Source organism: Lepisma saccharinum, chromosome 4 (genome assembly GCF_977018435.1).
Source record: "Lepisma saccharinum chromosome 4, izLepSacc3.1, whole genome shotgun sequence".
Lineage (NCBI taxonomy): Eukaryota > Metazoa > Arthropoda > Insecta > Zygentoma > Lepismatidae > Lepisma > Lepisma saccharinum.
The window spans coordinates 1,769,201-1,795,743 of record NC_139232.1 but is presented as its reverse complement, the minus strand read 5'-3'; the positions used below and the strand labels follow the sequence as shown (position 1 = coordinate 1,795,743).

Sequence of the window (26,543 nt, the reverse complement as noted above, 5' to 3'; positions counted from 1 at the left end):
ACCTAGATCGCTGATGGCGTCGATCACAGGTTGATCTTGACGTTTCTTCTCTTCGTAGAATCCGCGATTCTCGGATTTCCAACCTTTGAAGCGTTTCGCGAGGTAATCGCGAATCTTGAGATTTTCGTCTTCGATTTTTCGTTTCGTCATAACGTTATTTATACACATCGTTTCTCACAACGTTGCAACGTTTAGAAAGTCGTTGATTTTGTTTCTGTATTTTCCGTCGTTGGGTTTCCTCGTCATGTCGATCGTCGCGAATCCGAAATCGTCACTGTTCCAACAGTGGGAGCAGCAGCGTTCCGAAAATTGATTGTAGTTCATGTCTCCGCCTACGTAGTCATCGTACGCGTGCTTGAGGTTGGTGTGATCTTGACGAAACAAACATATGAAATTAGCGTTGTCGCGTACTAACTGTTTTGGAATTTTGGAAAATGTTTGAGCTAGGAAGAAGCAATCTATTCCTTTGTGACGACCTTGCGTGAAAAAGTTGCGAATTTCATTTTGATTTTCCAGGATGACATCGTCGAACACAACGACTGAATTTTCACGACAATCGTCGAGTGGTTTTATTTCCGAAGAGAACGTTGCAATGTCCAGACCATCGTACAGTTTCATCAGTTGCTGGTATTTAGATTGCTCCAAACTTTTCGAGAACACGTACAGGTGCCTGTTCTTCCAATCTAACCAATTCGGTGCAAGGAGAAAATTGTCCACGAGCAGTGTCGTTTTCCCACACCCCGAAGGACCTACGATCAGACAGCGGATGCTGTCGGGAAGCAACTCGCCGTTCTTTTTCTTTTTTCGATTTTCCGAATCAGGTAGACGTTTCACGACATTCCACGCACTCATAGAATCACTTCGTTTGAATCGATCCAACTCGTGTCCGGAAGTCCCAGCCATTTCACCAAAAGTTTGTCGCCTCTCTTACGCAAAACTTTTTCGATAAGGTACGTGTCGGGGTATTTAGTTTTAGAGAGTTCCTCCTCATAGAAGCGCCCCAATAAAATTTCACCGCCACTGTCCTTTATTATATACGTATGGCGGTTTCCGGGTAGAACTCGAACCACGGTAAAAAGTTCCGTGCTCCAGTTTCGTGTGAAACCCCTGTCGAACGTTCGCTTCAATTTACTAACCCTCACCTGGTCTCCAATTTTGTATTTAGGTTTTTTTGTCGTGGGAGTGTACTTTGGACAGTAAACTGTAGAAATTAAACGCTGCTCGTCGGACTTGGTAACGTCAGCTGGCTTCATGCCTATCGTTCTGTGTACCGTATTATTATAGGTATCGACGAGTTCCGGCAGAATATCGACCCATTTGTAATTTCCCCGAAGCGTGAATCGTTTCCACATGTGTGTTTTCAAGGTTCGATTAAATCTTTCCACGATGCTGGCTTTGATGTGACTGAAGGTCGAATAATGTCGAATGTCATGTTTTTGAATAAACTTTTGGAATACGGCATTGTAAAATTCTTTACCGTTGTCTGTTTGCAAAAACCGTGATCGTCTGCCGCTTTTGCGAAAAATTGTCTTGAATGCTTCCGTGACGCACGTCCCCGTTTTGGCCTTCAAAGGTAGAGCCCATGCGAATTTCGAAAATGTGTCTATGACTGTGAGGAGGTACTTGTTGCCCTTGTTCAATTTATGTACGTTTTTTAGATTGCCGCTACTCATCTCCACGAGGTCACTTTGCCAGAGGTCGTCGATGCCCTTGGTCACCACGCCAAACGTTCGTAGTTGCGGCGTGCAGGTTTATGCAATTCTTGGACGATGGCTTGCCTAGACATTTTTTTAGAGATTACGTTTGAAGAGAAGCACCAGCGTGATGGGATTCAAAGAGGGTGGCACTTCGCTCGTGTTTTGAATGATCAGCTTATCGCCGGCACTCACGTCGAAAACGGTAAGATCTTCGTCTTCGTGTATTTCATATACGTTGCGCGTTTCGTTCCAACGTGCCAGAGGAATGTTTCCTGCTTTCTGGACACCACGATTCGATATCAAGGTCATGGTGGGAACGCTAGCTTTTCTGCCGTGAGACCAGTACGAAAATTCATTTATCTGAATCGTGCCATCGAGAAGAAACTTGTAGTACGGATGATAAGGATGCAACATGTACAGTTTGTTACCTTCGACGAACGTGGAGATTCTCTGTTGATTGGGTACGCTGTTGATTTCGATGGCTTGCAGAGAATGCAGTTTAGCGAATTTAGTATCGACGCTAACGAGGTTGCTGTGAAGCTGTCCCAGTGTATTTTGTACGGGCAACAAATATTCGACTATGGTATCCGTTACTGTAGAAAATGACGGTTTGATTTTCACTTCCACGTTCAACTGCTTGAAGTTTTCGTTGAGTTCTTGCAACTTGGCACCGAAAGAGGCCAGCGTCGATTCCTGCGTGGATTCCAGCACTCCAACTTGATTCAATTTCGAACTTTTCTCGGTAAGATCGTTCACGATGCTTCGCATCTCGGTAAACTGCGTGTGAAGGTCGGCGACGCTCTGCGAAGTGGGCAGCGTCGACACCAGCGAAGCAAGTTCGTCTCGAATCTGTTCCACGTTCGCCGTTTCCGTTTCTAGTCGTTTCAGCATTCGAGATATGTTCCTTTTCAAAGCGTGTAATTCTTTGGAGGTGGGGAGATTGGCCACCCTACTCTCGAGATCGCTTAACGAACTTTTGATGTCGCTCGATTCGGATAGTGCCGTCACCGCCGTTTTCAATTTTTCCAAATCTTCGCTCGAAGGCACGCTCGTCCGTAACGATTCCAAATCACCCTGTATGTTGTCCAGTACGTGATGAAAATGAGCAAGATTGGATTCGACGTTCAAATTTTCTAAATATTCGATCTTCTGCTGAACCGTGATTAACGTGTCCTGAATGCTCGTCAACGCGCTCGCTTCAGCGTGAATATTTTTAATTTCTTCGTTGATCAACTCCAGAGACGCCTGAAGCGTAGCGATGGTGGTTTGAATGTGTTCGAAATCTTGATAAGCCTCCAATTGAATTTTTATGTTCGCGACGCTTTTGCCGATGACCTGCAGTTCGTCTGACGATGGTAGGTTCGTCATTGTATCTTCCAAAGTCTGTAACTTGGATTTAATTTCTTCCAACGTGCTGGCGAATTCTTCTTGTAATTTGGAAACAACGACGTGCAAGCGTTCTACATCAATATCCTTCACGACGGTTTGAAGTTCAGAGAAATTCTTTTCGATTGCGGAAGTTCGTTCTTCGATTTCGAGTTTCAATTTTTCCAAATCTTCATTTTTCGATTGAAATTGCTGTAATTTGGCCAAATCATTTTGAAGCGAATCCACGCTCAACTGTATATTTTGAACGCTGTCGTAAGAAGGTACGTCAACATAATTTTTTATGAGCATTTTCAGTTCGGAATCGATTTTCAGAATAGGGTCGAGACATTGCGTTTGGAGCGTAGCGATTTCCGACTCTAAACTTTTGTTTAAGGTCTCCTGCAAAGCAATCAAATCGCTCCTCAACTTTTTAATTCGGACGTCCAACATGAGAATCTCTTCTGCGTGGTCTACACGCTTAGTGTGGCCGAAAATGTCGTTAGGCATTTTTGGTTAATGGTTATTTATAATAGGATAAACAATACGTAATTCTACGAAGAGAGGAATGAGTTTATCGTAATCTCCTAGGAGTTGAACGTAAAGATAATCTCCTGCAGAAACATCGTACGTAATGTTAGAAAGCATCTTGTCGTGCTTGATTCGAAAAATGTTCTTGCCGGTAGATATTTTGATTTCGCCTACGTTTTCCGGATTCACGGTGATTTGAAGTTTCCCACCGATCGGAATTTCGTAAAAATGTAAATTGTTGTTGAAGACGTAAAACATCTTGCCCACATCATCATCCAATTTCGTCCAAATACTGTTGAGATGAACAATCAGTAGACCATTGAGTTTAGTTAACATGGAAGGTAGATCTGTCGTCGTGCGGTGTACAGTCTCCATGTTGGTTTGTTTTCGAAAACCAAAGAGATTCATGCTGGTTATTTAAGAAAAAAATTGAGAACATATCTAATATAAACAACACCACAAATAGTAACTTCATCTATGGTAGATCATTTATGGTTTTGGGGTCTAATATAAATAACACCACAAATAGTAACTTCATCCATGGTAGATTATTTATGCTTGGGGGTCTAATATAAATAACACCACAAATAGTAACTTCATCTATGGTAGATCATTTATGGTTTTGGGGTCTAATATAAATAACACCACAAAAAAAAATGAGTGCAATTTAGTAACTTCATCTTTTTTTCTTAGCAAAAAAAATGGAGAAGAAGGAAGCGAAACGTGCATGTGACTACTGTGGGAAATATATATCTATTTCAAACTTGGGTAGACATCGGAAGAATGTGCATGGGGAAGGATCAAGTAAGAGAGAGCTCGATGTTGACGATCAAGCGCCACGAAAAAAGCAGAAGAGTGCCGGCGAAAATATTAGAAATATTTTAACCAAGGAGACTTTCCAATCTAAAGAAACATCTGATCTAAACAACTTTTTTCATTCGGTCAAAAGCAAGTTAATTTCGTCTATCACCGAAACTTTGTTGCAATGCTCGTTGAAAATCCACCTCATCGTTTCCGTCATTTACGAAAACGTAAAAAAAGAGCGAGAAACTTTCCATCATTACACTGGTGTAAAGAGTCTCCATGCCGCCGACGTCGATGAGCTGGATGCCATTTGCAACCAGATGTTTGACGCTTTGTTGAACAAGCACGAGACTTTCCAACAACGTGGATCGGGTTGGACACTTTGCGGTTCGCCTCACACTTTAACTTTGAAGGTGGCACGATACAACCCGATGGGAGCATCCAGCTACATCGATTTGCCCCCGGAAATAGCCAGTAAGAAAGCAATCATCAACATTCAAAATGAGGATAACAGATGCTTTTTGTGGTGCATCATTGCCGATCATCACCCAGCCAATGATAACAAACATTGTTTATACCACTACAACAAGCCAGAATATCTCTCAGAATTTGAAAAACCTATGGCTGGTATTAATTACCCTGTAAATCTACGAGACATTAGTAAATTTGAGGCACAGTACAAGACAGATAAAAACGAAAGTATAGCAGTACACATCTTCGGATTAGACAAAAACGACACCATCTACGTTCTCAGACATAGCAACATTAAAAGTAATCGTGTCATCAGATTACTCCTGATCAAAGATGATGATAATTATCATTATTGTTTAATTCAGAATCTTTCAAAATTAACAAGAAGTCAAATTACCACACATCAACGTAAAATTCGAGTATGCGACAGATGCCTGAGTATATTCTACGGTCGAGGAAAAAAGAATGCTGATGAAGAACTCCAAGATCATCATGAAATGTGTAGTAAACATCCGGCTGCGACTATCGAAATGCCTTCTCATGACATGAAATTTTCCAACTACAAGGCGCTACTTTGGCATCCCGTGGTGATATGCGCCGACTTTGAAAGTTTCCAACTTCCACTCGCCATCTGCGAACCGAATCCCAGCATATCGAGCACCACCGAAATTCTACATCACGAAGCCTGCGCTTTTGGATTGATGGTCAACAACACAGGCAATGTTATTTTACATCGTGGCAATGATGCTCCACAAAAATTCGTTCAAACCTTGAAACAGATGGCCATACAATTCGCTCCTCTACTAAGAGAAGACAAACCAATGGAGCCTCTTACCCAGGAAGAGATGGAAGCATACGACCTTGCCTCTCAGTGTGATGCGTGCGAATGTAACTTCACCCTCGAAAATGTCAAAGTTCGCCACCACAATCATCACACGGGAAAATATGTGGCCCCCCTGTGTAACGACTGTAATATACAAATCAAAAAACCGACTTTTATTCCTGTATTCATTCACAATTTGGAGGGCTACGACGCCAAAATCTTCATAAAGGAGATGGGATGCGACGCTCAACCCATTAGCGTCATAGCTCGCACCAACGAGAAATTTATTTCATTCAGCAAGATGGTGGACGTTGGAAATAGCAATCACATAGAAATTCGCTTCTTGGACTCCTACAACTTTCTGTCTTCGAGTTTGGCGACACTTGCATCTCAACTCACCGACGATGATTTGGTCGCCACCAGGAAATGTTTTGGCGACCAACATTTAGCACTGTTGAGACGCAAGGGGGTTTACCCCTACGAATACATGACGGATGCTTCCAAATTCTCAGAAACGTCGTTACCGCCGAGAGAAGCATTCTACAGTCGTCTTAGCGACACCTGTTGCACCGAAGAGGACTACCATCATGCTCAGCTCGTCTGGTCTACATTCTCTTGTCAAACCATGGCCGACTATCACGATCTGTATCTGAAACTGGATGTTACGCTATTGAGCGACCGTTTTCATCTCCATCGCTCGAGAGGAATGGCAGCATATGGTTTGGACCCCGCTTTCAGCTACACCACACCGGGTTATTCTTGGCAGGCGATGTTAAAATCCACGAAGGTGAAGATAGAACTCATCAAGGACGTCAATCAACTTTTGTTTGTCGAAGAAGCAAAACGTGGTGGAATCGTCCAGTGTCCCCTTCGATACGTCAAAGCCAACAATCCATATGTTGCCGATTTCGACGCAGGGAAACCAACAAACTTCTTGGCATACTGGGACATGAACAACCTGTATGGTTATGCCATGTCCGAGTCTCTGCCCATCGGAGAATACAAATGGATGAAGGAGCAGGAACTTCAAGATTGTTTGGAATGGAGCGAAGATCATGAAAATGGATGTTTTCTGAAAGTAGATTTGGAATATCCTGCATCGCTTCATCGAGAACACCATGGATTTGCGATGGCACCTGTGATGGAATCGGCTCCGGAGAAGAAGCTGATGCTCACCTTCAAGAGCAAAGAGAATTACGTGGTGCATTATCGTCTCCTACAATTCTACCTCCAGCATGGATTGGTTTTGAAGCGCGTGCACTCGGGATTGAAGTTTAAACAGACCAGGTGGCTAGCACCCTATATCGACGGCAACACTCAACGTCGAGCATCAGCTTCTTCTTCCGCAGACAAAGACTTATACAAATTGATGAACAACAGCATCTACGGCAAGAGCATGGAAGATGCCAGGAAAAGAAGAAATATCAACTTGGTCTCCGACCCCAAGAAAATAAACAAGCTCGTCGCTCAGCCCACGTACAAGAACTTCACGATACTGAGCGACACGTTGGTATTGATCGAACGTGCTCTCCGCCGCATAACATTCGACAAACCAATCGGCGTGGGAGTCGCGATCCTCGAGTTGTCGAAGCTGGCCATGTACAAGTTTCACTACGACGTCATGAAACCACGCTATGGAGAGGCGATCGAGGTGGCATACACAGACACGGACAGCTTCGTGTACAACATCCGCACCGATGATCTATACGAAGATCTCAAAAGCATGAGCCAGCATTTCGATTTCTCCAATTATCCGAAAGATCATCCTCTCTTCGACGACAGCCAGAAAATGACGATCGGGAAGATGAAGGATGAAGTCAACGGCCGCATCATCACAGAGTTTGCTGGCCTTCGAGCAAAAATGTACGCCATCAAAATTCAGGATGAGACCGAAATAAAAAAGGCAAAGGGGGTGGGGCGTTCGAGCACAAACAAACTAACCGTAAAAGATTACAAGTCGTGCTTGTTCGACAAAAAAATCAAACGCGTGACCGAACATCGGATCACGAGCACCATCGATCAGTTGCATACATCCACGATAAACAAAGTGGCGCTTGATCCCCACGACACCAAATTGAGGCTGCTAGACTGCAACATCCACACCCGAGAATGGGGATACCATGACGAGGAAGAAATCTGCTCACACCATTAGACTTCTGCATCAAAAAAGTACGTATTATTTCTTGCACCACTTTTTTTTTAAAAAAAAAACCAATCATTCACACTAATTTTTGCATTCACACTTTTTTTATATTTTTCTATTATTTTTTTTAAAAAAAAAAACAATCATTCACACTAATTTTTGCATTCTCACTTTTTTTTTATATATTTTTTCTATCATATTATGTACACTATTTTAAGGATATTTTTTTTTTCTTTCAGATGCTGCACCCTACGGAAACTTTTTTAGTTCTTACACATTCTATTCTTAACCAAAATTTTTCTTCTTTTCAATCATAAAACACACACATTACACACGGAGGTCCTCTGTAGGGGGTCATGGGGGGTTTTAAAAAAAAAACCCATGAAACTCTACAGAGGCATGGCTTTGTTAGCCGTGGCCATTAGAACTGTGTTGGGCACCACGCACCCCTGGCGGGATATTTTCTTTTTTTGGGGGCCAGGGATTTCCTTAACAAAAAATAAATTTTGATTATCACACACACACACACATTGTAGAAGATCACACCTGAGAGTTTTTTAAAAACAAAAAACATCGTGGCAGATTATGCTGAGAGTAAGGTCGTGGTAGATTACACTGAGGGACCTTACAGCAAAGGAGACGGCCTTATAGGAAAATATCGTAAGTCATTTCAAATATAGGTCAAAAAGTAAGGTAACATAAAAGCAAAATTTGCAGAAAGTAAAAAATAGCTTAAAAACTAATGCCAAAGCTTTTCTTCTGTCTAATTTTCTCTCATTGTAGGTTAGTTTAGTTCGTAAAACAAATTACGCTGAGAGCAGAAGCCTATTAGCAGGTTGTAGTAGATTACACTGAGGGGGGGGGGCCTTACAGTAAGAGGGAGGCAGCCTTATAGGAAAATATCGTAAGTCATTTCAAATGTAGGTCAAAAAGCGAGGTAGCATAAAAGCAAAATTTGCAGAAAGTAAAAAAATTGCTTAAAAACTGATGCCAGAGCTTTTCTTCTGTCTAATTTTCTCTCATTGTAGGTTAGTTTAGCCCGTAAAACGGATTACGCTGAGAGCAGAAGCCTATTAGCAGGTTGTAGTAGATTACACTGAGGGGGGGGGGGCGCCTTACAATAAAAAAAAGGCAGCCTTATAGGAAAATGTCGTAAGTCATTTCAAATGTAGGTCAAAAAACAAGTTAGCATAAAAAAATAGCTTAAAAAATGATGCCAGAGCTTTTTCTGTCCATTTTTCTCTCATTGTAGGTTAGTTTAGTGCGTAAAACGCCGTAAGTCATTTCAAAAGTAGGTCAAAAGGTAAGGTAGCATAAGAGCTACATTTGAAATAGGATAAAAAATAGTTTAAAAAGTGATGCCAGAGTTTTTTCTGTCCATTTTTCTCTCATTGTAGGTTAGTTTAGTGCGTAAAACATCGTAAGTCATTTCAAAAGTAGGTCAAAAAGTGAGGTAGCATAAGAGCTACATTTGAAATAGGATAAAAAATAGCTTAAAAAGTAATGCCAGAGCTTCTTCTCTCCATTTTTCTCTCATTGTAGGTTACTTTAGTGCGTAAAACGTCGTAAAATAAAAAGTAGGTCAATGGGCATTGCTAGAACATACGCCTTACAGGAAAACATCATAAGGGGAGACAGCCTTATAGTAAAATGTCGTAAGTCATTTCAAAAGTAGGTCAAAGGACCCTTCCAGAACCTACCATTCCACCTACTGACTTTTAATTCAATGGAAGTGTCACACTGTAAATTGTTCGCGACAACCATTCATAATGCGCAGCTCTTCATGGATGTATCCGATTAAAATCGTGTGCAATGGCATGCGAACTTCTCTCCCTAGACATCACTTCGAACTCGATCCATTACCGATGCGCTAAACAAATTTTAAGGCATTATTCTAACACCTCAAAAAGGAGCAAATTGGTACAAGAATTCAGTCATAACCTTTTACTAGTTAAGGATACGTCGAAAAAACCTTCACCATTGCATGTCTCGTGAAATTCTAGCCTGATGTGATATATCATATCACCCCCTTCCCATTTAAAATTCTGAAGTTGAATTCAAGATCGCGGACATCAAGATGGCCGCCAACCGCGCGAATGGCGTCAATGTGGTTCTCCCTTTGCCTGATTACGATTGGTCATCACCATTTCCATGTTGCGCGCTGCAGTGGCCTTGTACCGAGGGTGTTAAGTGACTTTTTGAGCCACCCTGTAGATTTTAAAAGTATTTCGAGTTCGCTTATGGAAATTCCCATTAGTTTTTTTTACAAAAATAACGAGTACAGCATGTATTCTTTGACGTTTCTGTGTTCTCTGTATCACGTGTATCATTAAGTCAGTATAATAAACATTCCATTATATTTTTTTTCACTGTTGCTAACCGAATTTTAAAATCTGCTGTTATGTGGTGGAGTCTGACATATATTAGAATGTATTGGATAGTTATTCATGCTGTTACGGGTAGAGTCTTCTTTAGGAAGGCCACTCCGGCGCAAGAATTAATTACTTTTAATCAAATGCTTGTGTTAATTAATAAATTAATTCTCTTAAGATTTCAAAATGTGTAGATCTATCTTAATTGGATTCATGGCTTCCTTAGACCATATTTAGCGGGGGGGGGGGGGGGGGCTGGTTCCTGAGAAAAAGGTGGTTGCACTTGAATTATTTTTAGTCTTTTCTACCCATGCATATACCATTAGCCCAAGGGTTAGACACTGAAAAAAATATGGTACAGTCTCAGTGGAATGTGCCAAAAGGTTCCGATACGCCACATTATAAAACATGCGCAGAGCTACGCCAGAACTATATCGACTTCTCAGAAACATGTCCGTACATTAAAACAAGGTCAACAAGTTAAACTTTGTGCGCAGATAGCCTAAGTGACACTGAACTCTCTGCTTAAAGTGGAATCGGATCCAATGAAATTGGTGAGTGCCTGAGGAGAATCGAAGCCAGAATCCTTCTTACTACAATAATCCAGTGACTAGCGCAACATCCACCTTGCATGTTTCGAATTTTCATGCAATACCACCTTAGATCGTTTGCACACACACACACACACACACCGATAAAATCGGTAGCGTCTCCTAAATCGATATCGTCAGCACGATAAACCAACGTGCACACCTGCTCCTACACGACAAATTTCCCGGAAGGGTCGGTATGCGGCAGGAGACCCTCTCGACAAATCGAGCCGGCTCCGTGGCGGAGTGGTTAGCACATCGCGCTACGACGCCAGGGGTCCCGGATTCGAATCCCGACCTGGTCATGGGTGTTTGTGAGTGTCCATCAATTTCAGCATATAATCACTCATCCCCATCTTCGCAAATTAGCCAAAAGTGGCAGAAAAGCGAAGTAAAATAAAGTAAATCAATCAATCAATAAGCCGCGGTAGCTCAGTCGTAAGAAATTTCTGGATACATCAGTGTATAGTGTTTGGTACAATGTAATACATGATATTATACCAACTAATGAACGCTTACATAATATCAATAGACTAACAACTAATAAATGCCACATATGTGGAGAGATATACACCACTGAACATAGAATAGTAACATGTAATGGAGTACAGGGAATTTGGAAATGCCTAACGACATATCTAGGACAAATATGTCGAACAGCACCCCAGTACTTTCAACCGTCGACGTGTACAAGACCAGATTTCAAATATTTTCCAGAAAAGAAAAACAATGCAGTAATTTGGTTAATAGCTAATACAATATATTATGTATTTTGTAAAAAGTATGAGAGCAATAGCATTTTGTTCACACAGTATTTAAAAAGAACTAGATGGAAAATGTTACAATATCCAAAAATGTATGAGTATTTTGGAAACTACCTCAGTGTTGTTTAGACAACAATAATTGTATACTTGTGGTGTGAAAGTGTAAACAGGTATTTAATATATGAAGAAACGTATATTTGTATTACAGGTACAACTGCATGTTTACGCCAAAAATCTTGTATCAGATAGAGAAAATGGGACTCTTACTATATTACTTACTATATTAAAAATTCTATACAATACTTCTAACAGAATTTATGTAAGAAAGCAGATCTATTTTGAACAGAGGATGTTCAGCGTATATGTGACCAAACGCGATTCCTTCCCCTTGCACTCAGAATTAACTCACCCAAGCTTGGTCGGGCATTTTTGTCAGTGTAGTGTGTGAGCTGTAAAAGAGTGGTAGTGTTTTCTCATTGGGCCAAAAATCCCGCCCAAACTGAGCAACTTTTGGGCGGAGTACGTTGTATAACTTTTCCAAGTGTTTGCGTTTTCTGGCCGGGCCGAAAATGCTGCCAAAACTGAGTTGGTTTTGGGAAGGTTATGTTGTAGCCCTTTATGATGCAAAGTTCAGTGTGTCAATGATCAGGAAGTAGTGTAAGAGCAAGAATTGTGATGTTCGTTTGACTTTATTCAAGAATGTGATCGGCAAGTATAAGGATTGCATGGCCCCAGCTTTCGGTTCTCCAACAAAGGGGACGAGAACACGGCCGTGCACACAAGCCACCACCAGTATGCAGGCGAAACTTCGCAGAATGGGCATGCAAGAGAATCCACCGACCCAAAGACAGATGGAAAATCATCTAAATATGTCTTTGGAAACTGTTAACTGTACCTTGCACATGGTGGCTTGTGTGCACGGCCGTGTTCTCGTCCCCTTTGTTGGAGAACCGAATGCTTGGGCCATGCACATTCTTGAATAAAGTCAAACGAACGTCACAATTCTTGCTCTTACACTACTTCCTGATCATTGACACACTGAACTTTGCATCATAAAGGGCTACAACATAACCTTCCCAAAACCAACTCAGTTTTGGCAGCATTTTCGGCCCAGCCAGAAAACTCAAACGCTTGGAAAAGTTATACAACGTACTTCTCCCAAAAGTGGCTCAGTATGGGTGGGATTTTCGGCCCAGTGAGAAAACACTACCACTCTTTTACAGATCACACACTACACTGACAAACATACCCGACGAAGCTTGGGTGAGTTAATTCTGAGTGCAGGGGGAAGGAATCGCGTTTGGTCACATATACGCTGAACAGCCTCTGTATATATGCTGATAAAATAAAAGTTTGTTAAAAAAAAAGTCGTTAGGGTGTCTGACTACCATGCGAGAGACCTGAGTTCAATCCCCGGCGGGGGACACCCGGGACTTTTTCAACCTGTTCAAGCGGCTCCGGCGCCCACCCAGCGTCGTATAAAGTGGGTACCTGGAGGAAACTCGGGGGAGGGGGGGAAGGCGGCCAGGGGTGTGGTGCTGATCATATCACCCCCAGCTCGGCCGAGATCAAGAAAATGTGGGGCCCTAACCCCATACCCCCCATACGCCTTCATTGCGTGGTGCAAAGCACAGGGGAACACTTTACCTTTTATCAATCAATCAATCGACAAATCGACAGACGGACCTCCCTCCCCCTAAGCCTCAGGTAACGAAAAAGAAGACCCAGGCCTTAAATTTTAGATGTGTCAAGGAGGAATAAAATTATATCCAGATATTATTTTCGGTTCAGGGATATGATTTCCCAACCACACCCTTTTCTCCTCATCTTTCTTTATTCTCCCCAGTTTACCTCGCGAAGAACCTTTCATGGCAAGAACGACTTATAACCTTGGTTGTTAAAGGTCCAAGAATTTTAAATAAATTCACTTCCGACCCAGGAGAGAAAATGAGCAAGCGGAAATGGGTTTTGAACCGTAAAGAACCTTTTTATGTTTAAAGTATTTCAATTTTGTCCAGGAACCTTTTTTCCAGATGAATTTAAATAGGGTCCAATTTCCGTATTGAAATGAAACAATACGCAACTTGGATCCAATATAAATTGTGCGAGAAAAGAAAGTTCCAGTCCTGTTACGGAACCCAATACAACCCATTAGAATGTATGAGTTCCTGGATCTTTAAAACCCTAACAATGCCAAGGTATTTTTTGTTACACGGATTACCAAGGGGAGGGGGGCTCAGAGGCCCATGAATGAAAGTTCAATGGAACTGGACTCATGTGTGTTTTCTGTCATTTGTACACATAAGTTAACTAATTAGACACTACTTTCATGTTTTGTTATGGATTATACATGAAAGATAAATTACATATAATTATAGGAAATCACTGTAACATTTATTACTTTTCTTCAATTACAATGTTGATACCTGGAACAATGCTTAAACTGTGCAAAATTCTAGCAAAGTTATATCTTTTTCTTTTTCTACTACCCAAACATTCATTATTTCAAATTGTTACTATAGTTTTGCAATTTAGTATATCCTCTCATGTATTGAAATACCTCTAAAACATCATTGCGAAATCTTTTCTTAGAATTACCAAGTGGTGGGCCTATGAGACCCATTAACAATATCAACGAAATAAAGTAACTTTTTAATGAACATTTTTGGGAAAAATCACGCGATGTCATTCTAAATATTGCAAAGAACGATTACTATTTTTTATGAATTTTTACATTGATGGATATACATGTAATACGCAAAAAATGAATCAGTGGGCCTGAGAGCCCCCCCCCCCCTTGGTATTGCTAGGGTTAACAATCCCAGGGTTAGGGGGGTTAAAGTTCCGCGAATTGTAAATAAATTCAATTCCCGTTCGGGAGAGAAAATCAGCAAATATAAATGGTTGCTATACCGTAAAGAATTTTCTTTTATGTTTAAATTATTTCAATTCGGTCCAGGAACCTTCTTTCCGGATTAGTTTAAATACGGTCCAAGTTCCGTATTGAAATGAACCAATACGCAACTTGGACCGAATTTAAATTGTGCGAGAAAAAAGGTTCCTTTCCTGCAGCAGAACCCAATAGAACCCATTAGAATAAATGGGTTCTTGGACGTTTAACAACCCTGCTTATAACGACTCCTACAAAAGATCATCAAGTGGGCAAACGGCCTTAATTGTTTCGATACTAGAAAATGCCTAAATGACAAGTTGAAAATCATCAAGAAATACCATGGTTATTACGAGGAATGGCCAACTAACACCTGTACCAAACCGCGTTTAGTTGGAATGGAACATTCCATCCAACAGCGTTACACATTATTGAATATTTCATTACAATAGCACAATGGGAAAATACCCCTCTCAAGTGCACAGACGCATACATATAAATGGTGTCAAGTGGCCGACTCGTGATCTCGCCATTGAATGTTCCAGATTCGAGTCCTGACTCTACAGGGATGCTTTCGAGACGAGATTTGTATCTCATTCTCGAAGGACAAGACGATCTCGTATCTTAGTACACTTGTGTCCAAAAAATTAAGGATAATTCCTGACGTGAGAGAAATGCTACACCTGCTGAGGGTAAACCTTACTAGAAGCATCAGGCGCAATACCGTTCCCAAAAAAAAAAAAGATGGAAAATAGCTATGGATAATTCGCCTACTAAGGCGCAGGCACATGGTGGTTCGGATCGCACTTTAAACCAGGCCAGTATCCATGCCACACAAGAAGGGTGCAGATCCGAAAATGTGGAACAAAGAGAAGATCAGAAATGCTGTAGGGTTGGTTGAATTAGGTTACTTCACGTCACCTTTCTGTGAAGTTTGTTTAATCGCGACGACGAGGATAAGTGGCATGATGAAATTGATGAACCCAGAAAGAACACTCATGCCAAGGCTGGGAGTCGAACCCGGGAGGCCTGGCGCCGTAGTACTGCTAACCACTTCGCTACCGTGGTCGACGAAATGTTATTGGAGTATTAGATGTGACCACCAATGTTCTGTTAATATTACAGCTAGACCTAAATGCACAATTGAAGATATGCAATATTATGGAAACAATTCAACTCACCGACACTCCTCCCCTCCCCGACAGAAAAATCAGCAACACAGTTGCTTACAGACAACAGCTGTCACACGGCATACAGTTTAGTGCTTATTACTTACATTCAATTCTCAAAGGTATTCGAATAATACTGTGTTCCACAAATTCACAATGCTTTCAAATTTCCTATAATTTTCTTACACAAGTACCATTGAACAGCCATGATAATTCTATGTTTAGAAAATATTATATTTATAAATTAACTGACATGTATAAACAATTATTATTGTAATAAAGAACATATGTAAATGTGAGTAAAAAAAGAGACATTTTCGCATCACGACTGCTTCGAAAAACAAGCCGGGACAGCGGGTTAAAAGAAATGGACTGTCCCGACTAAATCGGGACGCGTGGTAGCCTTGCAACGATGGTTATAAAACTAAAATGAAAAGTTTACAAATTTGAAAAATCTTCGATATTATTTTCGTTGCCTTTGATAGGTTAATATTTAAATATTTCATAGTTCGAGAAGGGGGAGGCATGGCCCCTCCCTTGGGTACGCGGCTACTTTAAACTGTAGGTCCAGTTCCGATTAGCCTATCTGTGCATAAAGCGGACTTACAAAAGTTCAATTCAACTTTCTGAAAGGATGCTCCTGATTCGCTACTCTTTCCCATGGTAGGAAATGGCGCAAGGAATTCCGTGGACGCACCCAAAACAAACGGAAGGAGGCCAAGGTCCGAGCGGAGGGCGCCACCGTGCAGCCCGGCCCCTCTCTGCCGCCGCCTCTATCGATCCGGTCGTTGCAGCAACTGATGAAAACAAGGCCCGCGCGTGGCGAATGAACTCGGGCCACGGTGAAACACGTGTTTCTCACGCAACGCTATGCAAATTAATGATCTCTCTACTTAGCATCGTTAATTGCACAATGGGGAAAGAGTAATTTCAGGATTATGCTCAGGAGATAAAAAATGGCAAGGGGGGGGGGGGGACTCTTTGCTGTTAGTTTTGAGGAACGTGCAACGAACGACAGCGTTATCTCCATCCATTAAGGAACCCTTCTTGTTATTCCTGCATTCTTATCTTCATACACGTACGAAATGCTTTAAGTAGCCACATTGCATTGTGTTGTTTCATATTGAAATATTTAACTACGACAACTGCAAATTAACTGAACTGAAAAGAGTGCAAAAGAAGAGGATTTCGCTCGAGCGCCAAATAGTTCGCACGGACAACGGTAGATAGCGTACGGAATTGAGAGCTTCTTCGCTCGAGCGAATAAGGCCTGAACAGGCAAAACGAGCGGTAGCCTATGGTATATATTCGAAGCCCAGTAGTACACGTATAACCGTAATTATTATGTGGTAGCAGGTCCTCAAATATGGACCGTGAAGTCAAAGACGCAGTGAAATTGGAACTTAAGTGAACATAGTCATCATCTCCATGTGAAAATGTAATTTAATTTAAGTTACAATACAGTTATATATGAAAATGAAATAGATGATTGCGAGCTGAAACTGCCAGGACGGATATTTTGCATACATGTGTCTACGATCATTGTCACGCTAAAATGCTATTCCATTGTATACCTTCGAGGGTGGGAGACTCGAACTAGTACGAGCGAGTAACTAAAGAAAGGCAAACATAAAATATTAACATTAATTGTAAAAAGAATTAGTGAATTTTAACGGATTGCTCAAAAGTTGTAATAAAATCATACAACCTTGGGTCAATATAAGAAAAATGCCGATGTCCTTACCTCAACTTATCTTCAAGAAAATCTGTCTTCTAGTCACTTGAGCAAATTCTGAAACAGACAAATTAAACAATATTAGTAATTTATGTACATTACCTTGAAATCAAAGGTACAAAAAATAATGTTTTAAATTAGCTATAGATTACTATCATTATTATGAGCCATTATTTTGAAATTCGAACAAAAAAGGGATATTTGGATAGTTATTTTTTGATTTGCTTGATTTCTTTATATGTTGATGCAGGTCATGAGAAATGAATATTGTGCAATTTTGAGACCTTGGAAAATGTTTCATTCCCCTGTAGAAAATGTCAAAATTCAAGGTCAGACCGCCCAAAGAAAACCAAGCAAATCTGGAATACCCCATTATGCTTGCAAGGTGAACACTCGAAAATATAAATTAGTGTCTGATCTTTTTAAAATGTCTTTAAAACAATTGCCATGATGATTTAAAAAAAGGCACGTTGGTTATTTGCAGTAATAATATTAAAGATGGAAATATCCTAAGAATGCTATTCCTAGACCTATTTGAGATTGATTGCTAGATATTAAGTTATTTTACGTCGTTTTTCTGCCACTTTTGGCTAATCGCTACAATGAGAATAATGATATTATGAAATTGATGAAGCGACACTCCCAAAGAAAAATCATCCCAAGACCGGGATTTCAACCTAGGACCACTGGTGTCGTGCCGTACAGTGGTAATCACTCCACTACGAAGGTCCGCTCCTAGGCCTACCTGAAATGAAATTGGTTTATTTTGGGAATCTCGCACACACATGACAGTGCTACAAGTACAGACTTTTACGAGAAAGTTATATTTTCTTTCATACTATAATACAGAATCTTTTACAAACATACTCTTATTGCAATACAGACAGTGGCGTGCCTAAAGGAAGGGGGATAATAACCCCCTTTGGCCCAGTAAAAATAATGTCAGAGATAGCAAAAAGATGTCTGCCTACTAAAAAATGTATACCCCATCCCTCTTTCGAAAGTACTTGGTACGCCACTGTATATAGGGTGCCGTGCTGTAAGCGAACGTGCTTATATCGAACACGTGCTCTTAGCGAACACAGTTACCGAAGGATTTGCAGGTGCGTGCTATTAGCGAACACGCAAACTTGTCCTGTCTTATTTGTCCTTGAAACTGGTCAGCATGCAAGTGTTGCCAGTGATACCTTGTAATCATTTTGTGTTGAAATTAGCTAAATAAAGGATCCTCAACAATTTAGGTTAGGTTAGGAGTGGTGCCATCAATTATCGTGATGAAATGCTGAGACTTCCAAACGGTGTAGACGAGACGATAGAAGATGGCAGGCTCTTAATTTTTGCGGCAGAAAAAGCAAAAGCTGCATTGGAGTCTCTAGCGGTAAAAGGACGAAGACTTACATGAACATCAACACTTGGATAAAAGCAGCTTTCGAACAACTGAAAATTTATAATAACATTTACAAATGTCTTAGGAAGTTGTCCTTTGTACAAAAAGTAACATAGGTTGATTAACATTTACATTTCCTATGTACAATTTGATTTTAAGGAAGATGAAATATATCAATATTTTAACAAAAACTTTCATGTAGTTAACCTAAATTATTGAGGATCCTTCATTTAGCTAATTTCAAACACAAAATTATTATAAGGTATCACTGGAAACACTTGCATGCTGACCACTTTCAAGGACAAACAAGACAGGGTAAGTTTGTGTGTTCCCTAACAGCACGCACCTACGAATTCTTTTATTCCGGTGTTCCCTAAGAGCACGTTCGCTAGGAGCACGGAATCGTATATAGAGCTTAGTAGAGCTTTGTATTTAAGCCCACTTTATTCACAGGAAGGATAATCGGGACTGGGGACTTGAAGTTTAAAGTAGGATCCGAACAACTTGTACCTCAACCCTGCATCAAACCCGGGATCCCTTAATTACAAGGACGTTAACGTTACCAGTACGCCATCCATCAAAAAAAGAAAACTAAAACTATTCCTCAACTTGCCAAGACATGGACTGTTGCATTTGGAACAAAGAAAAGTAGGAGAAAGGGCTGTTTCACTTTTTGATAGGGGAGGAGGTGTGATCATTTACATTCACATTCTTTACATTTTAAAACCTTTTTTTCTCAAAAATGGGACGAGGCCCCAAAGTTTTTTTTTTCATGTCCATGTTAGTACATATATTCAGCTACAAGATGGTATACTTAGTTTATTTCTTGCTTGATGCTGTTTTGAGAAAAGCCTAATTCTTTAGTTGTGGATTTCGCAATTTTTAAGTTTTCAAAGGGTTATATTTGCTAACAGCATCAATATCAAATTAATGTGCTATATCAGGTAGCTTGTCCTAATAGTCAGCGTCAATGCCCAGTAAACAAATCTTTGGGGTAGTGTTGCTTAACCAAGACATTAAGGGCCGAAAACAGGAAAATACTGCATTTTGGACCCTCTTTGTTGCCGCATAACAATGGATAGCAACAATGTCTCATCAAAACAATTGAATGTATATAAGCAAACAGTCTTATATTAACAGTATATCATAACAAAAGTTTGGGATGTTGTTGATTTCCGAAGATAACGCACTCCGTGCTTACCCATGTTTCACTTTTCATCAAAAATGGGCGGTCTGACCTTGAACTTTGACATTTCCTGCAGGGGAGGGAAAACAAGCCAATCAAAAATACAACTATCTCACTTTGGTCGAATTTCAAAATAATGGCTCTTATCCATAATTATGTGTATAGGGGAGGTCGTGCAGTACCGACGACCGTAAGTTTTCTTGCCATAAATGCGGCTAGTGTGAACAAAACGCAAATGTTAAAACAGTGATCTACAGCAGGGTTTATCTTTAATTACGAACATGTTGCGACATTTCATAAAGATGTTTATAACATCTCATTATGGACTAAAATTTAAAAAATCGTCCAGTACTGACAAGTCGCTTTTTTAATAGATTGTACAGGGTAAATAATTAACAAGTTGGTGATGAGACCATTATTCACGCAAAGAAGAGGTGTAAAACGTTTAGTCGTTGATAGTTTGTATGTAGCTTTGAAAAAAAAACACAAATTACAAGATGTTAGATAAAGTTCAGAAACGAGGCTTCTTCTGATCTGCACAATCGCCTTAGAGCACTTACGGAAACTAGGGATGGCCATTTTCGAAAATGAAATTTTTCGATTTTTCGTTTCTCGCTATTTTCAATTTTTTCCAGTTTTCCAAAAAAAAAATCGTACTTCCTTTTTTTCGTTTTCGAAAAAAAAATTTTTCGATGTCTTCTTCGAAAAAAAATGTTGCCATCCCTAACAGAAACAAGTCGATCGGGAGGTGCCCTTGAAAGTATGGCCTGGCCTGAAATTGACTATCGTCTTGGTGTGTGTACGGTCAGCCTTTGTTATGTTGCCCGTTCAAATCACTGTAAAATCTTACACTCGCTCCTCTCGCGGAGAACAAGCCTACTCTGAGGTCATCTCAGGCGTGGCATAAACCGTAAGACAGTGGATGAAATATCATAAACATTCTCACTACCTGTCAGATAACAGTAAAATACAACTTCCGCCGATGCTGAATCGGGTAATATAGTAGCAATATTAATCTCGAAAAACCTTTCTTAATCACACTTGTCCAAATTGTACAAAACAGAAACCATACGTCTCTTCCTCAGAATACATCATGATATCTATAAGATACCAACATCTCCTATCAACTGAAAAAACTTAGTTATTCAATAATCATTAGCTAAGATTACAGAATTACGTCATTACACAACTGACATCATATTATGAGAAAAGTATTCTGCCTTTAAAATTAACATTTTAAAAATATTGTAATACTGAATTAGGTTGGAGACCACATCGAGAACTTGTAACTATCACTGTGAATAAATTCTCTGATATGTAATCTTCCATTTGATACATCTGCTCATTTAAATAATTAAAAACTGATATTACAATGAACATTTAAAGTTGTCGAATACACTTTTAATAACGCTGTGTGTGCGTGTGACATGTTACATATGCCAAAGGAACAATGAGATGTAGATTTTGGAACTATTAATTACGTGACGATAATTGGAAATTCCTTGGATGATGCTGACTTTTCAAAATGGCGGGATGAGTGCTAATGAACAGTATTTTGTTTCTATAACTACAACACATTTTCCATTGAGAATCCTACTCATAAGCAACGAATTCAGATCCTACCAGTAACTTTTTTGCTAGCTCGACGTCATTCCAGCCAAATTTGCGTTTTGGATTTTGAGTAACAACGAGGAGAGAGAGAGGGAGAAATCGAATGTGGAAATTCATTAAAATAAATGTATGAATTTTCATCCGTTGCTTCCACACACATCAAAAGGATAACGCGTGCAAACCGAAGTCCTTTAAATCCCCTTTCTCTTCGCACAATAATAAAAAAAAGAAAACCAACGAGGATGGAAAAAAAAAGCGTACAAACAAGAAAACCATTGGAATAGTGAAGTTGTTTTGAACTCAATTCACAGCCAATAGCAAAGTTTTCAACACTTCCCTTTTCCGAGGCAACCTCAATAACAAGCATCTGAAAGGGGTCGCTTTCTCGCCCACACACAAACGATCAATGACAGACAAACCCCATTCTGAGAACAAGCAAGCCAAAGAAATAGGTCGAGCCAGGAAGAAGGGGAAGGGGGGACGTCCCGGCTCTGAAAGGGATCGGATCAAATTTTTGCTGCCGACGGGCAACTGTGCAAACATCTCTCTCCCGTTCTCTCCGGCTGTTCCTGAAGAGCGCAAGTGCGTGTGGTGGTTGCAACAACCTCGCTCCATTGCGTAACTCTTTCAGGTATGTGCGTACAGGTACTCGCTGAATTTGAGTCCAGATGACGTAATTTCCGGCTTGGGCCCATTCCACCACTTTCCGTTACGTCGAGCACTTATACTTACTTACTCTTGAGGAAAACAAAAAAATTAAATCGTCTGCATATAGGAGTGGAAAGGTACCCAACACATGCAATGATAACGAGTTGGTTATATTGACACTTACTTGTCAATATAATTGTTTATAGGTCAACCTTACAAATTAGCGTATAGACTCCTACCTTCTGCTACGATGCTCTATTCGTTTAGTTCATATTTAATTACTCCTTTGAGCTTATTACGGTCAAATACTTACGATTCTGATCGGGAACAATGTTGCGAATATGAATACATGATGCACGTCAGTATTTTGTCACCATCATTTGACTTCTACGAGGGCGTGCTGAAAAGTAATGACTCCAATTTGTTGTTACGGTGTAAACGCATTTTGGATTTTGAGCAACCATGCATTGTACTCATCAGACCTTCCGGCGTCTCCACTGTAAGTTTTAAACTTCTACCGTCAGGAGGTGCTGAACTGTAGCGAGGAAAATGGCAGCATGTAACCACACTATGTCGGTGAACTGAAGCAAATGCGATGATCGAGTCTCTAATCGCAGAAAATGTGCCCCAAATTGACATTCATCGGAGAATGAAGGCTTTTTTTTATTGAAATGAATGTGTAGACGTCAGTACTGTACGACGTTGGGTTGTTCGTGCTCGTAATGAAACCCCCAGCCAAGGAACTCTCAACGTGTGTGACAAAGAATGGAGTGAAAGGCCGCGAACTGCAACTGTTGAAGGTCATCGGAATCATGTAGATGAGAACCGTCGCATAAAACAGGTAGTACTTGCATTCAAGTGTGGCATATCATGGGAGCGAGTGCAGAAAACTTTGTGCACATCAGCGCAATGACAACTTAAGTGATTCGGCGTCTTGGTTTCACTGTCGTAAGTCCTCCACCATAAAGTCCAGATCTGGCTCCGTCAGATTTTCCTCTGTTTATAAAGCTTAAGGAACATTTGAGAGGAATGTACTTTGATTCTGATGATGCAGTGCAAACAGAAGTGAGGCAGTTGCTCCGTCGCCGAGATCAATAATTCTACAGTGATCGCATTAAGAAATTGATCTCTCGTTGGTAGACGTGTAAATCGGTAAAGACTTTTCACCTGGTTAGTTTTGTCTTTATAAACATTTATGCCAATTGCAGTTTAACACTTAGTTTTTGTAACTTTTAAGCTTTAATTTTAAGGAGATACTTTTGTAATCTGGTTTAATCAAGTGTTGAATTTATTAATGAGCTGGAACTGCAGTTAGTGCTAAGTGCCTAAGATTTTTTACATTTTGATAATTCTCATAGAGTAATAAAACGACTCAAATAAGCTCAAGTTAAGGTTAAACCATCTTATGTTAGCATAATGTTTCTAGTTTCAGGATCCAAAAATAGTTTTTGGCAAATTCTTGAACTTTTTCATAAAAAGTCGCAAAATGTTATTGGACGTGACACATTTTTTCCGACACATTGCTTGTCATATCTAACAGCTCGATGAAATTTGCAGCATAACATATGCCTTTCGTATAACTAGGTTATGGAAGCCAAGAAGAAGTGCTATCCTGAAGCAATTGATGTAACTGAATCAGAGCCTCCCCGACAGCCTCGGATTCGTTACCCAGTGGAGGCACATTGCACAGTGGTTCGGATCCCACTTTAAACTATAGGTTCAGTCCCTATCAGCCTATCTGTACATAAAGTGGACTTGAAACAACAAATCAGTCAACGTAACTGAATCAGTCGCTGAAGTTACATGCGTGCATACACCTCATGGAACTGCATGGAAATCAAAGCATGGCAGGTGAGTTGAAAGGTAAATAAACAGTTGATGAAGAAAATAAAGCAGAATATACAAGCCGAGCTGAAGAAGGAATTAGGCAACATTGTGCAGAAGTTAGAATGTGAAACATCTACTACAGTATGACCGGAAAAGAAGTATACCGATAGTTGCAACATTGTACACAGTCGGTAACTTTCGGTACACTTCTTTTCCGACCATACTGTATGTTATAATATCCTTGTATGTAGATATCCAATTGTTTTGTTGATTGGTTGTCAAGCATGAAGTTAGTCATGTTGTAATAATTTGACTTATGGATTAAATTGTTATTTTATACAAAATCGAACCCACATAAGTTATTATATTTCCGTGGTTGGTTACGCAGCAATTTGGCGACGAGGATGGGATTCGAGGACAGATTCTGGAACCATTCGATGTAGATAAATATAATATTGATTCGTATATGAAACGGTTTAAGCAGATTTGTGTCACAAATACTATTTCAAAGGAGAAGCAATTTAGGAATTTCATTACATTATGTGGCGGAAATTTATATAATGTTTTGAGGGATTTGGTTACCCCATATTCTGTTGCTAGTAAAACATGTGAAGAAATAAAAGAGAGATTGTTGAATCATTTTCAATCTAAGCATAATGTAGTCGCAGAAAGATAGCGCTTTTATCTTCTGAAGCAAGAGGTAGGTCAACCTGTACCAGAATATATAGTTTCTCTTAAACATGCAGTTACTAAATGTAACTTTGGAGGATTCTTAAATGATATGTTAAGAGATCAGCTGGTGTTTGGAGTTAACAGCGAATTTACTAGGAAGAAATTGTTATCGGAAGGCGACGTTTCCTTTCCTAAAGCTTGCGACAATCCCGTGACTATTGAGATGGTTGAGAAGGATGTATGGCTATTCCATCACAAATAAGGTTTTGTTTCTGATTATAATGTAAGGTGGGTGTGCGCAATTTCGCCATGTTTTCAATTCTGCCAGGTACCTGTATTTCCCAACACGTCGGCCTAAGTCGGTAGATGGTGCTAGTGTATAGGTAGGTAGCGCACGCTGATCGTGTTTTGTCTCATTTCGATGGGGAGGAGCTAGACGGGAAAGACAGGCAGCCATTGTGTGTGCGAGACGTAGCGTTGTTATAAGATCGAGAGCAACAAAGTGCGGTCCTTTTGTCCAGGAAGGAGGGTTCGAAGCTATGTAGTAAGTATTGCATTGTGAAGGCGAACGCTTTCTGCCTACAATCATATGTGTAACGTTGTGTTGTATACATTGAGAGTCATATTTTCACCTCATTTGTGTAGTCATAGGAAGTGCTTGCAATTTCGCCATGAAGAACAAAGGGTGGCGAAATTGTAAACTATGCTGATGTGCAGGACGTAATCGTGCAAAGGCAGTGATATCTCCTTTCCTTGGGTTTCGTTGCAGATGATGGCAGACAGACAGAATCAAGGAAAGTACTACAAGTGGTCAGCGAATGATTTAACTGTCTGTCAAAGCTGCAAGTAAACAGTTCAACATACCAAGCCGAACATTAGGTGCCTATGTACAAGCACGAAAAACACAACGGACACGCGCTGGTAGAAAACCCGTGTTAAATGTTGCAGAGGAAGATGTCCTAGTCCAGAGGATTGTGCGGCTAGCGAACGTAGGATTTCCTCTCACACAGCGACTGTTGAAAAAGTATGTTTACACGTTTTGTACACAAAACAAACAGCCACACCCTTTCAACAATATGCAAGGTGCAGCAGGTCGAACATGGCTTCGTGGGTTTCTTGCACGACATCCTGAAGTGGCTAAAAGAAAAGTTCAACATTTAAATGAAGCAAGGGCCCAGAAGTTAAATAGGTTCATTGCCCACGATTATTTTCAGAAAATATACAACGTGCTCGTTGATCTGGATCTTGTGCAGAAACCCGAGCGGGTATTTAATGTTGATGAGAAGGGATGTCGCTTAAGTATACATCATCAACCTGTTATTTTGGCCAAGACTGGGTCCAGACGTGTGCACTACAGAGGAAAAGAGCATGGGGAAAATGTGTCAATTGTGTGCTGTGCAAATGCAGTAGGAACTGTCATTCCGCCAATGATTCTGTTCAAAGGGCAACGCCTGAAAAGAGAATGGGACAATAATCTGCCTAATGAGAGTGTCGTGCAGGTAACTCCAAAAGGTTCAATGACTACTGAAGTGTTTGTTCAATGGCTGGAGCATTTTGCTCGGTTCAAACCAAATGGACAGTGCTTACTAGTGTTGGATGGAGCCAAGTGCCACTTGGATCACACAATTCTTGATGCTGCTTACAGACATGATGTTACCCTTTTCTGCCTACCGAGCAACACTACACACGAACTTCAACCGTTGGACAAATCTGTCTTTCGATCCTTTGAGTCATATTGGGATGACGAACATAAGAACTACTGGGAACGAACGGAAGACAGAATTTTGCCAAAACACCGCTTTGGTGTGATTTTCACGCCTGCTTGGGAAAAGGCCACAATTCCGAGAAATGTTGTGTC

General features: G+C 40.4%; 1 protein-coding gene across 3 annotated transcripts in view; it reads right to left on the bottom strand.

Moving 5' to 3' along the window:
* LOC145986359 (ecdysone receptor-like) overlaps window positions 1-26,543 on the bottom strand; it is a 1,118,076-nt gene that overhangs the window by 1,004,752 nt on the left and 86,781 nt on the right. For all 3 annotated transcript variants that reach the window (XM_083120240.1, XM_083120243.1, XM_083120242.1), the window contains exon 2: window positions 17,364-17,411. The gene's annotated coding sequence lies outside the window, so the exon portion shown is untranslated. The remainder of the gene's footprint in view (window positions 1-17,363; window positions 17,412-26,543) is intronic.